Genomic DNA, 13,341 nt, shown 5'->3' on the forward strand with positions numbered 1-13,341 from the left:
CTTGCTTGAAAACTGTTGTTGTAGGATAATTCAGCATAGGGAAGACAATCCTCCCACTTCATGCCGAAGGAGATCACACAAGCCCTGAGCATATCTTCAAGAATCTGGTTGACACGCTCGACTTGACCGCTAGTTTGAGGATGGAAAGCTGTGCTGAAGCGGATGTTGGTGCCCATGGCCTTCTGAAAAGAATCCCAAAACTTCGAGGTAAAGATGCTGCCATGGTCTGAAGAGATCACTTGAGGAATACCGTGTAGAGAGACAATACGAGACGTATAGAGTTCCGCCAATTGAGCTGCAGTGATCGGCTCTTTGATAGGCAGAAAATGAGCCACTTTGGTGAGTTTGTCGATGACAACGAATATAGCATCATTGCCACGCTTGGACTTTGGAAACCCAGTTATGAAGTCCATTTCAATGTGGTCAAACTTCCATTCTGGAATGGCAAGAGGTTGGAGGAGACCTGCTGGCCTTTGGTGTTCTGCCTTCACTCTTCTGCAGACATCACATTCATTCACGAATTGAGCAATCTCGCGCTTCATTCGAGTCCACCAATAAGCCTGCTTAAGGTCCTGATACATCTTCGTCCTCCCAGGGTGGATGGAGAGGAGAGAATTGTGAGCCTCGTTCATGATCACTTTACGAAGGTCACCTTTGGGTACAACAATACGATCCTTGAAGAAGAGAGTGTCCTTGTCATCAAGGCGGTAGCACTTGTACTTGGGTTGACTCTTGGCAATCCCAATCTTCACCTTTTTCACCATAGCATCAAGAAGCTGGGCTTGGCGAATCTGGTCTTCCAAGGTAGGAGAGACTTGAAGGTTGGCGAGGAAACCTTGAGGAACAACTTGCAGATTAAGTTTGCGGAAAGCTTCACAAAGCTCGGGTTGATAAGGCTTGAGAATCAGACTGTTGCAGTAAGCTTTCCTGCTCAATGCGTCAGCAATCACATTAGCCTTGCCTGGAGTATACTCGATACTCGGATTATACTCTTGAATCATTTTGACCCATCGAGTTTGCCTGAGGTTGAGATTAGGCTGAGTGAAGATGTACTTGAGACTCTTGTGATCAGTGAAAATGTCCACTTCTCTTCCCAATAGAAGATGTCTCCAAGTCAAAAGAGCATGCACAACCGCCGCCAACTCGAGATCATGAGTGGGGTAGTTCTTCTCATTAGGCTTCAACTGGCGAGAGGTATAAGCAACAACTTTCTTCTCTTGCATCAATACTGCGCCAAGACCTTGGAAAGAGGCATCACAAAAGATCTCGTACGGCTTGGATTCATCAGGCTGTAACACCCCGGATGTAACTTTCCCAATTTGTACTCCAACTCTTGTCGTTTCCGGCGTTAAGTTATATTTATTTCTCGGGTTCGGGTATTTGTCTCCGTGTGTTGTTTTCGTTTTCATGCATCTCATATCATGTCATCATGTGCATTGCATTTGCATACGTGTTCATCTCATGCATCCGAGCTTTTTCCCCGTTGTCCGTTTTGCATTCCGGCGCTTCGTTCTCCTCCGGTGGTAATTTCTAGCTTTCTTTCGTGTGTGGGGATTAAACATTTCCGGATTGAGCCGAGACTTGCTATGCGGCCTTAGTTTACTGCCTGTAGACCGCCTGTCAAGTTTCGTATCATTTGGACTTCGTTTGATACTCCAACGGTTAACCGAGAGACCGAAAAGGCCGCGTGTGTGTTGCAGCCCAACACCCCTCAAATTTGGCCCAAAACCCACCAAACTCTGCTCCATATCCTAGAGCGTTCGATCATGATCGCGTGGCCGAAAACCGCACCTCATTTGGACTCTCCTAGCTCCACTTATGCCTATAAATAGCCCCCCGTTTCGGATCTCGGATCTCTCCCCGTCCTAACCTAAAAAAATAGATCTCCCCCGCGCGCCGGACAACGTCCGCCGGCGCCGGACGTGTCCGACCTCCGCCGCCAGCGCCACGCGGCGCCACCTCATTCGCCCGCGCCCCAGGTCCACATCGCCGCCGCCTCCCACCGACGCGGGCCCGCAGGCCCAGCGCCGGCCCGCTCCCGCGCCCGACCGGGCCATCCGCCGCCGCCCGGCTCCCGAGCCGCTCGCCGCCTCCCTGCCGCCGTTGCGCTGGTGCCGCGCCGCCGCCGCGCGCCAACGCCGGCCGGAGCCCCTCGCCGACCCCGCCGCTCGCCGCCTACGCCGCCGCCGGCCGCCGCCCGCGCCCGGCGCCGCCTCCTCCGCCGGATCCGGCCGGGCCCCGCCGTCCTCTTCCTCCTCCTCCCACGCCGGCCTTCTTCCCCGTCAAGTCCGGCGAGCTGCTACAGTAACTCCGGCGTGCATCGGGAAGCGTGCGGATCTGGATCCAGATCTGAGAAATTCATCTCGGTTGACTTTTTCGTCCCTAACCCTAGTTTTTTATGCATACTTTGACCTACCGTAACTTTGCATCCGTAGCTCCGATTTGGACATATAGTATATCAAAATGTTCGCCTCGACGAGTACACCATTTCATTACATTGCATCATTTTCATTTGAGCTCATCTTGATGCCCGAAATGGTGTTAGAAGGAGGCTTCGTGAGTTAATTGTCAGATCTGCTAGTTCATCTTAGACCTTTGTCATTTTTGCCATGATTAATGTGTGCATGCTATGCCTGTGAGTCATTCATATGTTTTGTTAAGAATTTTGTCTTCTTTCCAAAGGTGCAACCCGTGCATTTTTAGGATGTGTGTGGTGACTTGTGCAAGCTTGCAAAGTGAGGCACCCGGTAAATCTGTTTTCATTGACTTAGTGGTTATCACTAAGTCTGGGATTATTTAGTTCTTGATGCCATATGTTCAGCTTGTTTCTTAGTGATCCGTGCCTCTTTTGAGGATGATCAGTAAAGGAGTTTTGTTAACCATGTTATGCTCTATCCATCCATGTCTTTTTTTGCAATTATGGAGCACCCTAGCTTGAGCCAATCGAGCTCTACTTTTGCTTCATGGTGAATCTGGGCAGATCGTCAACTCGTTTGCGATTTTGCCGATGCTATTGTAGTTGATCCGTGCATGCCATGCCATTGATCTTGCCATGTATAGCTAGCATTTTGTGCCTTATTAATGGATGTATGCCTGCTCTGCCATGACTTGCACCGTGGTGAGTGCATCGAGCTCGTTTACATGCCTTCGTGAGTTATATTTCAGCATGTCTCAGTTTTCACTAAGTCTGAAAACTGATTGTGTTTTAGCTATGTTCGTGTGCATGTTCATATATTTTGTGAACCCTTTTGGCCCCAGGTCACTTTGGGTCTTTTGTTAAGCTTGTTGAGTAGCTCCATGCCATATTATTACTTGTCTTAATCAGGTCATGTATCATGTTGTTTTGCTACTCCGAAGAGAGCATCGTGATCTGAAATTTCAGACAAGTGTTAATTTCACTAAGTCTGGAATCTGTTTTGCATTTTCGTTTTTGCCATGCTTGTTTAAACCTCATAATGGATGAATTAGCCGTGGCTTAGTGCTAGTCTTTTGTTAAGCACCTTGTGTGCATCCCTGCCATGTCTTTTGTTGTCATGTTTGGTGGCTGTAGCATGTTCATTTCGTTGCGTTTAGATGCCTACTTGCTGTAAATCGCAGACCGGTGTCATATCTTAAAACGCTTGCCATTTCCAAACCGTAACTCCGATTCCAATGATCTTTATATCGTTTTCAAGCGATTTCATCTCATCTTTCCAGTGGCACCCTTGGAATTCCAAGTGGAGGCCAGGTTCATGCATTTCCTGTCATATCTTGCATTTTGCATCCCGCATCGCATCCCACATAGCATTTCATCATTGCATCATATTGCTTGGTCTTGCACGTGGTTGATTGTATCCTTGTTGCTTGTTTGTCTTGTTGGGTAGAGCCGGGAGACGAGTTCGCTACCGAGGAGCCCGTTGAGTTTGCTTGTGAGGATCCAGTCAACTCTGACAACTGTGCAGGCAAGATGATCATACCCTCGAAATCACTACTATCTTTGCTATGCTAGTTTGCTCGCTCTTTTGCTATGCCAATGCTAAGATGCCTACCTTTTGCTTGTCAGCCTCCCAATTGCCATGTTGAACCCCTAACCCACCATGTCCTAGCAAACCGTTGATTGGCTATGTTACCGCTTTGCTCAGCCCCTCTTATAGCGTTGCTAGTTGCAGGTGAAGATTGGAGGCTGTTCCTTGTTGGAACATCATCTATTTACTTGTTGGGATATCATTATATTGCTATGTTATCTTAATGCATCTATATAGTTGGTAAAGGGTGGAAGGCTCGGCCTCTCGCCTAGTGTTTTGTTCCACTCTTGCCGCCCTAGTTTCCGTCATATCGGTGTTATGTTCCCGGATTTTTGCGTTCCTTACGCAGTTGGGTTATAATGGGAACCCCTTGATATTTCGCCTTGATTAAAGCTTTTCCAGCAATGCCCAACCTTGGTTTACCATTTGCCACCTAGCCCTTTTCTTTCCCTTGGGTTCTGCAGACTCAAGGGTCATCTTATTTTAACCCCCCCCCCCCGGGCCAGTGCTCCTCTGAGTGTTGGTCCACCTGTCAGCTGCCGATGGCCACCAGGGGCAACTCTGGGCTGGCCTACCCGTACCTAAGACAATTCGAGTGTGCCCTGAGAAAGAGATATGTGCAGCTCCTATCGGGATTTTTCGGCACATTCGGGCGGTGTTGCTGGTCTTGTTTTAACCTGTCGAAGTGTCTTGAGTTACCGAGATACCGAGTCTAATCGGAACGTCTTGGGAGGAGGTCTATTCCTTCATTGACCGTGAGAGCTTGTCACGGGCTAAGTTTGGACTCCCCTGCAGGGATTGAACTTTCGAAAGCCGTGCCCGCGGTTATGGGCAGATGGGAATTTGTTAATGTCCAGTTGTAGATAACTTAAACCTTAATTAATTAAAATGAATCAACCAAGTGTGTTATCGTGATGGCCTCTTCTCGGCGGAGTCCGGGAAGTGGACACGGTGTTGGAGTTATGCTTGCGCAGGTTGTTCCTCTAGATTCTCGCTCGCGCTTTGCCTCCTCTTCTCGCTCTCTTTTTCGAATAAGTTAGCCACCATATATGCTAGATGCTTGCTGCAGCTCCACATATAATTGCCTATCCTTCCTATAAGCTTAAATAGTGTTGATCGCGAGGGTGCGAGATTGCTGAGTCCCCGTGGCTCACAGATACTATAATTCCAGATGCAGGTCTAGGTGATTTCGCTCCAGGTGACAAGTACGAGCTCAAGTGGGAGTTCGACGAGGACTCTCAGCGTTATTATGTTTCATTTCCCGATGATCAGTAGTGGTGCCTAGTTGGGATTCGATTCAGGGCCTTGTCGCATGTTGGGTTTTCTTCTATTTTGGCGCCGTAGTCGGGCCATGAGTGTTTGTATGATGGATGTTATTTATGTACTTTGATGTGATGTGGCGAGTGTAAGCCAACTATGTACCTCCCCTTTTTATCATATATTACATGGGATGATGTAATGATTGCCTAACTTGCGACATTGCTTTCAATGCGGTTATGTCTCTAAGTTGTGCCTCGACACGTGGGAGCTATAGCCGCATCGAGGGCGTTAAAAGTTGGTAATCAGAGCCTTCCCCGACCTTAGGAGCCCCATTGCTTGATCGTTTTTAGCAGCCGAGTTGTGTCTAGAAAAATGTTTTGAGTCTTTAGGAATTATATATCGGAGAGTTTAGGAATTCTTTTACTTCCCAGTCTCCTCATCGCTCTGGTAAGGCATCCTGACGTAGAGTTTTGACTCTTCTCTTCTCAAATTTTCACTAAAATTTTTTTAGGATCACGCGAGTATCTTGGATTTGTTCCGATGGCTTATGATGAGAACATTGTCTTGGTGCCTCCTGTCAGGGGTTTAGTGGAAGTGTCCCGAGGAGTTGAGCTCTGAGGTGTTGTCATCATAATTTTATCGTTGCAATTCTGGAATACTTGAGATATGTTCGCCGACATCGAAAATCTCTTTTATGCAGTTCGTTGGTGAGATAACCTCGACGCCACCCAGTACTGGGGCGGGAGTTCGGGAGTATCGCCATAACTTGTATAACGGATGCTTTTCGAAGGTTGAGGTAGATGGTTTCCGAAGTGTTCTTGGTTATGTGTTGAAGGATGGATATAGCTGGATGTAGGATTTGCTAGTTTGGGTGAGATATTATGCTTCCCCTATATCCCCAACACCTGATTGCATAACCGGAAAGATTCGGGAGTTTCATAGGTGGGAATTCTAGTAGCTCTAGTTCTTCTTCCACGGATATTGGTTTGAGATTGGGATTTCTTACCGATTATTCGTTCTTGATCCGTACCTTGTTGATTTATTTCTCTACCTTAATTCTACGTGGCTTCTCAATTTATGGATAGGTGACCATTTGAAGAGGAATGCATTCGTTCATTTTGTTCGGATGTGAAGACTATATGTTGCAATTTTCATTCCGTTGGTTTCAGCTTCAATATTTATCTGGCTATGTGCTAATGGTGGTCAACCTCTTCAGGATGGCTCCCGCTAAGAGCACCAGTCAGAACCAGAATCAAGATCCGCCACCACCTCCACCTCCTCCAGAGGCATGGCAAGCTGTGATGGCCGCAACCAATGCAAACACTCAGCTGATCATGCAAATTCTCCAAGAGCACAATCAAGGCAGTCAAGGAAATCAAGGCAGCAATCAGAGTCACTTTGCTACACTCAACCAGTTCCTTGCTAATGGGCCAAAGACTTTCAGTAATTGTGTTGAGGCAACCGATGCTGACGATTGGCTTGTGGATCTGTGTAAGCATTTCGAGTGCAGTAACGTCAGGCCTGAGGACTTTGTCAAGTTCGCTTCCTTCCAACTCAAAGATCAAGCTGCAGAATGGTTCCAGCAATACAAGGACTCCAGAGGTGGACGTGTTATCACTTGGGATGATTTCCGTCGAGATTTCCGAGCTCATCACATTCCGCAGAGCATGGTTGAAAGCAAGCGTGAGGAATTCCGCAATCTGAAGCAAGGCTCTTTGTCTGTCTATGACTACAACAAGTTGTTCCAGAAGCTTGCCCGCTTTGCCAAACAGGACGTTCCTGATGAGAAGAGCATGATATATCAGTTCAGGGGTGGTCTCAGAGAAGATATTCAGCTCGCTCTTGTTCTCTTTGAGCCCTTGAGATACGATGAGTTCTACAACATGGCACTGAAGCAAGAGGCTGCTCAGTTGAGGTGTGATGCTTCCAGGAAGCGAGTCAGAGATGTTACTCCTTCTTCCTCTACTCAAGTGGCCAAGCAGCAGAAGTTTTGGCTTCCTCCTCCTCCGTTCCGTCAGCCGTATCAGCAGAAGAGCAAAGGTGGCAGTGGTTCTTCCCACCCACCCAACCCAGGCTTTCAGAACAAGACTTCGTCTCAAGCTCCAAGATCGAGTGCTCCGTATCACCGGCCGCTTTCAGAGGTCACGTGCAACAAGTGCCAACAGAAGGGTCACTATGCCAACAAGTGTCTCAACCAGAGGCGTCTTCCTCCTCCTCCTCCTGTCAGATCGGCAAGTACAGCTATGGTCAAGCATAACCCCAAGCATGCCAAGGTGAATTTGATGAATGCAGCTCAGGCAGAGGACTCGTCAGATGTGATCATGGGTAACATTCCTGTTAATGATATTCCTGCAAAAGTTCTTTTTGACATGGGTGCATCGCATTGTTTCATCTCGAGACCGTTTTCATCTAAGCATAGTTTGCCTTTGCAAATTTTGCCTAGTCCTTTAGCAGTTGTCTCTCCCGGTAAGCGCATGCAGGCTAACTCCATCGTTCCGGATGTTTCTATCACTTTGGGTGACTACAAGTTTCTATCTTCTCCAACGGTTCTTGGTGACTCGGATATTGATCTTATTCTCGGAATGGATTGGCTTTCTAAGCACAAGGCTCAGCTTGATTGTGCAGCCAGGCAGATTCAATTGACTCATTCGTCTGAGGATGTAATTGTCTTTGCCGCTCGGGATAATACCATTAGTATGTTTTCCCTCAATGAGAAGGGTGAATTGGACGCTATTTCGCAGATTCCAGTCGTTTGCGAATATCAAGACGTCTTTCCAAAAGAGCTCCCGGGAATGCCTCCGCACCGGCCAGTTGAATTCATTATTGAACTTGAGCCTGGCACGGAACCTGTGTGCAAACGTCCTTACAAGCTCGGACCTGAAGAGTTGAAGGAGCTGAAGAAGCAACTCGATGAGCAAGAAAGAATGGGTCTCATCCAGCCTAGTACTTCTCCGTGGGGTTGTGGGGTTCATGCATTTCCTGTCATATCTTGCATTTTGCATCCCGCATCGCATCCCGCATAGCATTTCATCATTGCATCATATTGCTTGGTCTTGCACATGGTTGATTGTATCCTTGTTGCTTGTTTGTCTTGTTGGGTAGAGCCGGGAGACGAGTTCGCTACCGAGGAGCCCGTTGAGTTTGCTTGTGAGGATCCAGTCAACTCTGACAACTGTGCAGGCAAGATGATCATACCCTCGAAATCACTACTATCTTTGCTATGCTAGTTTGCTCGCTCTTTTGCTATGCCAATGCTACGATGCCTACCTTTTGCTTGTCAGCCTCCCAATTGCGATGTTGAACCCCTAACCCACCATTTCCTAGCAAACCGTTGATTGGCTATGTTACCGCTTTGCTCAGCCCCTCTTATAGCGTTGCTAGTTGCAGGTGAAGATTGGAGGCTGTTCCTTGTTGGAACATCATCTATTTACTTGTTGGGATATCATTATATTGCTATGTTATCTTAATGCATCTATATACTTGGTAAAGGGTGGAAGGCTCGGCCTCTCGCCTAGTGTTTTGTTCCACTCTTGCCGCCCTAGTTTCCATCATATCGGTGTTATGTTCCCGGATTTTTGCATTCCTTACGCGGTTGGGTTATAATGGGAACCCCTTGATATTTTGCCTTGATTAAAGCTTTTCCAGCAATGCCCAACCTTGGTTTACCATTTGCCACCTAGCCCTTTTCTTTCCCTTGGGTTCTGCAGACTCAAGGGTCATCTTATTTTAACCCCCCCCCCCGGGCCAGTGCTCCTCTGAGTGTTGGTCCACCTGTCAGCTGCCGGTGGCCACCAGGGGCAACTCTGGGCTGGCCTACCCGTACCTAAGACAATTTGAGTGTTCCCTGAGAAAGAGATATGTGCAGCTCCTATCGGGATTTGTCGGCACATTCGGGCGGTGTTGCTGGTCTTGTTTTAACCTGTCGAAGTGTCTTGAGTTACCGAGATACCGAGTCTGATCGGAACGTCTTGGGAGGGGGTCTATTCCTTCGTTGACTGTGAGAGCTTGTCATGGGCTAAGTTGGGACTCCCCAGCAGGGATTGAACTTTCGACAGCCGTGCCCGCGGTTATGGGCAGATGGGAATTTGTTAATGTCCGGTTGTAGATAACTTAAACCTTAATTAATTAAAATGAATCAACCGAGTGTGTTACCGTGATGGCCTCTTCTCGGCAGAGTCCGGGAAGTGGACACGGTGTTGGAGTTATGCTTGCGCAGGTTGTTCCTCTAGATTCTTGCTCGTGCTTTGCCTCCTCTTCTCGCTCTCTTTTGCGAATAAGTTAGCCACCATATATGCTAGACGCTTGCTGCAGCTCCACATATAATTGCCTATCCTTCCTATAAGCTTAAATAGTCTTGATCGCGAGGGTGCGAGATTGCTGAGTCCCCGTGGCTCACAGATACTATAATTCCAGATGCAGGTCCAGGTGATTTCGCTCCAGGTGACGAGTACGAGCTCAAGTGGGAGGTTGACGAGGACTCTCAGCGTTATTATGTTTCATTTCCCGATGATCAGTAGTGGTGCCTAGTTGGGGTTCGATTCAGGGCCTTGTCGCATGTTGGGTTTTCTTCTATTTTGGCGCCGTAGTCGGGCCATGAGTGTTTGTATGATGGATGTTATTTATGTACTTTGATGTGACGTGGCGAGTGTAAGCCAACTATGTACCTCCCCTTTTTATCATATATTACATGGGATGATGTAATGATTGCCTAACTTGCGACATTGCTTTCAATGCGGTTATGTCTCTAAGTCGTGCCTCGACACGTGGGAGCTATACCCGCATCGAGGGCGTTACACAGGCGGAGTCAGAACTGGAGCAGTGACCAATTTCTCTTTCAAAGTGTTGAAAGCAATATCACACTCTGGAGACCAAACGTACTTGACGTGCTTCTGGAGAAGATTAGAGAGAGGCTTCGCGATCTTAGAAAAGTTTTCAACGAGTCTTCAGCAATAGCTTGCGAGACCGAGAAAAATGCGGAGTTGCTTCACGTTCTGAGGAGGTTCCCAATTCACAATTTCAGACACCTTCTCAGGATTCACGGCAATGCCCTTGGCAGAGATGATATGACCAAGATAAAGAACCTCATCGAGCCAAAATTCACACTTGGAGAACTTGGCGTAGAACTGATGTTCCCTTAGCTTATCAAGAACCAAACGCAAGTGCTTGGCATGATCTTCCTTGTTCTTCGAGAAAACCAGAATGTTGTCGAGATAGACCAAAACAAAGTCATTGGTGTAGGCGTTGAAGATGAAGTTCATCATGCGAGAGAACGTCGGAGGAGCGTTGACGAGGCCAAAAAGCATGACAGTGTATTCATATGAACCAAAGCTTGTCCTGAAAGCCGTCTTGGGAATATCTTGTTCACGGATACGAATTTGATGATAGCCCATACGGAGATCAAGCTTGGAGAATACTTGGGCACCTTTGAGTTGTTCGAACAGCTCATTGATGTTGGGAAGTGGGTATTTGTTCTTGATGGTCTTCTTGTTCACTAGACGGTAATCAACACAAAGTCGGTCCGTTCCATCCTTCTTCTTCACAAAAAGAACACCACAACCCCACGGAGAAGAACTAGGCCGGATGAGACCCATTTTCTCTTGAATATCGAGTTGCTTCTTCAGCTCCTTCAACTCTTCAGGTCCGAGCTTGTAAGGATGTTTGCACACAGGTTCCGTGCCAGGCTCAAGATCAATAACGAATTCAACTGGCCGGTGCGGAGGCATTCCTGGAAGCTCTTCTGGAAAGACATCTTGATATTCGCAAACGACTGGAATTTGAGAGATGGCATCCAATTCACCCTTCTCATTGAGAGAAAACAGACGGATAGAATTATCCCGAGCAGCAAAGACAATTACATCCTCAGACGAATGAGTCAATTGGATCTGCCTGGCTGCACAATCAAGTTGAGCCTTGTGCTTAGAAAGCCAATCCATCCCGAGAATAAGATCAATATCCGAGTTACCAAGAACCATTGGAGAAGCCAGAAACTTGAAATCACCCATCCAGATAGAAATATCCGGAACCATCATACTAGAACTCAGACGCTTAGCCGGAGAGACGACTTGCATAGCTCTAGGTAAAGCCTTAGTACTAAAATTGTTCTCCGATGCAAATGGGAATGACATGAAGGAATGCGATGCACCAGAGTCAAAAAGTATTTTTGCAGGAATATCATTAACAGGAAGGTTACCCATGATCACATCTGACGAATCCTCTTCCTGAGCTGCATTCATCAGGTTGACCTTGGCGTGCTTGTGGTTATGCTTGACCACAGCTGTACTTGCCGATCTGACAGGAGGAGGAGGAGGAAGACGCCTCTGGTTGAAACACTTGTTGGCATAGTGACCCTTCTGTTGGCACTTGTTGCACGTGACCTCTGAAAGCGGACAGTGATACGGAGCACTAGATCTTGGAGCTTGAGACAAAGTCTTGTTCTGAAAGCCAGGGTTGGGTGGGTGGGAAGAACCACTGCCACCTTTGCTCTTCTGCTGATACGGCTGACGGAATGGAAGAGGAGGAAGCCAATACTTCTGCTGCTTGGCCACTTGAGTGGAGGAAGAAGGAGTAACATCTCTGGCTCGCTTCTTGGAAGCATCACACCTTAACTGAGCAGCCTCTTGCTTCAATGCCATGTTGTAGAACTCATCGTACCTCAAGGATTCAAAAAGGAGAAGAGCTAGCTGTATTTCTTCTCTGAGACCACCCCTGAACTGGTATATCATGCTCTTCTCATCAGGGACGTCCTGCTTGGCAAAGCGGGCGAGCTTCTGAAACAACTTGTTGTAGTCGTAGACAGACAAAGAGCCTTGCTTCAGGTTGCGGAATTCCTCACGCTTGCTTTCAACCATGCTCTGGGGAATATGATGAGCTCGGAAATCTCAACGGAAATCATCCCAAGTGATAACACGTCCACCTCGGGAATCCTTGTACTGTTGGAACCATTCTGCAGCTTGATCTTTGAGTTGGAAGGAAGCGAACTTAACAAAGTCCTCAGGCCTGACGTTACTGCACTCTAAATGCTTGCACAGATCCACAAGCCAATCATCAGCATCGGTTGCCTCAACACAATTGCTGAAAGTCTTTGGCCCGTTAGCAAGGAACTGGTTGAGTGTAGCAAAGTGATTCTGATTGCTGCCTTGATTCCCTTGACGGCCTTGATTGCGCTCTTGAAGAATTTGCATGATCAACTGTGTGTTTGCATTGGTTGCGTCCATCACAGCTTGCCATGCCTCTAGAGGAGGTGGAGGTGGTGGCGGATCAGGATTCGGAGTCGTGCGCGTTGGAGGAGCCATCCTGAAGAGGTTGACCACCATTAGCACATTGACAGAGAAATATTGAAGCTGAATCCAATGGAATGAAAATTGCAACATATAGTCTTCACATCCGAGCAAAATGAACGAATGCATTCCTCTTGAAATTGTCACATATCCATAAATTGAGAAGCCACGTAGAATTAAGGTAGAGAAATAAATCAACAAGGTACGGATCAAGAACGAATAATCGGTAAGAAATCCCAATCTCAGACCAATATCCGTGGAAGAAGAACTAGAGCTACTAGAATTCCCACCTATGAAACTCCCGAACCTTTCCGGTTATGCAATCAGGTGTTGGAGATACAGGGGAAGCATAATATCTCACCCAAACTAGCAAATCCTACATCCAGCTGTATCCATCCTTCAACACATAACCAAGAAACCTTCGGAAACCATATACCTCAACCTTCAAAGAGCATCCGTTATACAAGTTATGACGATACTCCCGAACTCCCGCCCCAGTACTGGGTGGCGTCGAGGTTATCTCACCAACGAACTGCATAAAAGAGATTTTCGATGTCGGCTTACTAGACTCAGGTATTCCAGAACTGCAACGATAAAATTATGATGACAACACCTTAGAGCTCAACTCCCTGGAACACTTCCACTAAACCCCTGACAGGAGGCACCAAGACAATGTTCTCATCATAAAACCATCGGAACGATTCCAAGATACCCGCGTGATCCTAATTTTTTTTTGTGAAATTTGAGAAGAGAAGAGTCAAAACTCTACGTCAGGATGCCTTACCAGAGCGATGAGGAGA

Source organism: Triticum urartu, chromosome 6A, assembly GCF_056163025.1.
Source record: "Triticum urartu cultivar PI428250 chromosome 6A, HENAU_Tu73, whole genome shotgun sequence".
Classification (NCBI taxonomy): domain Eukaryota; kingdom Viridiplantae; phylum Streptophyta; class Magnoliopsida; order Poales; family Poaceae; genus Triticum; species Triticum urartu.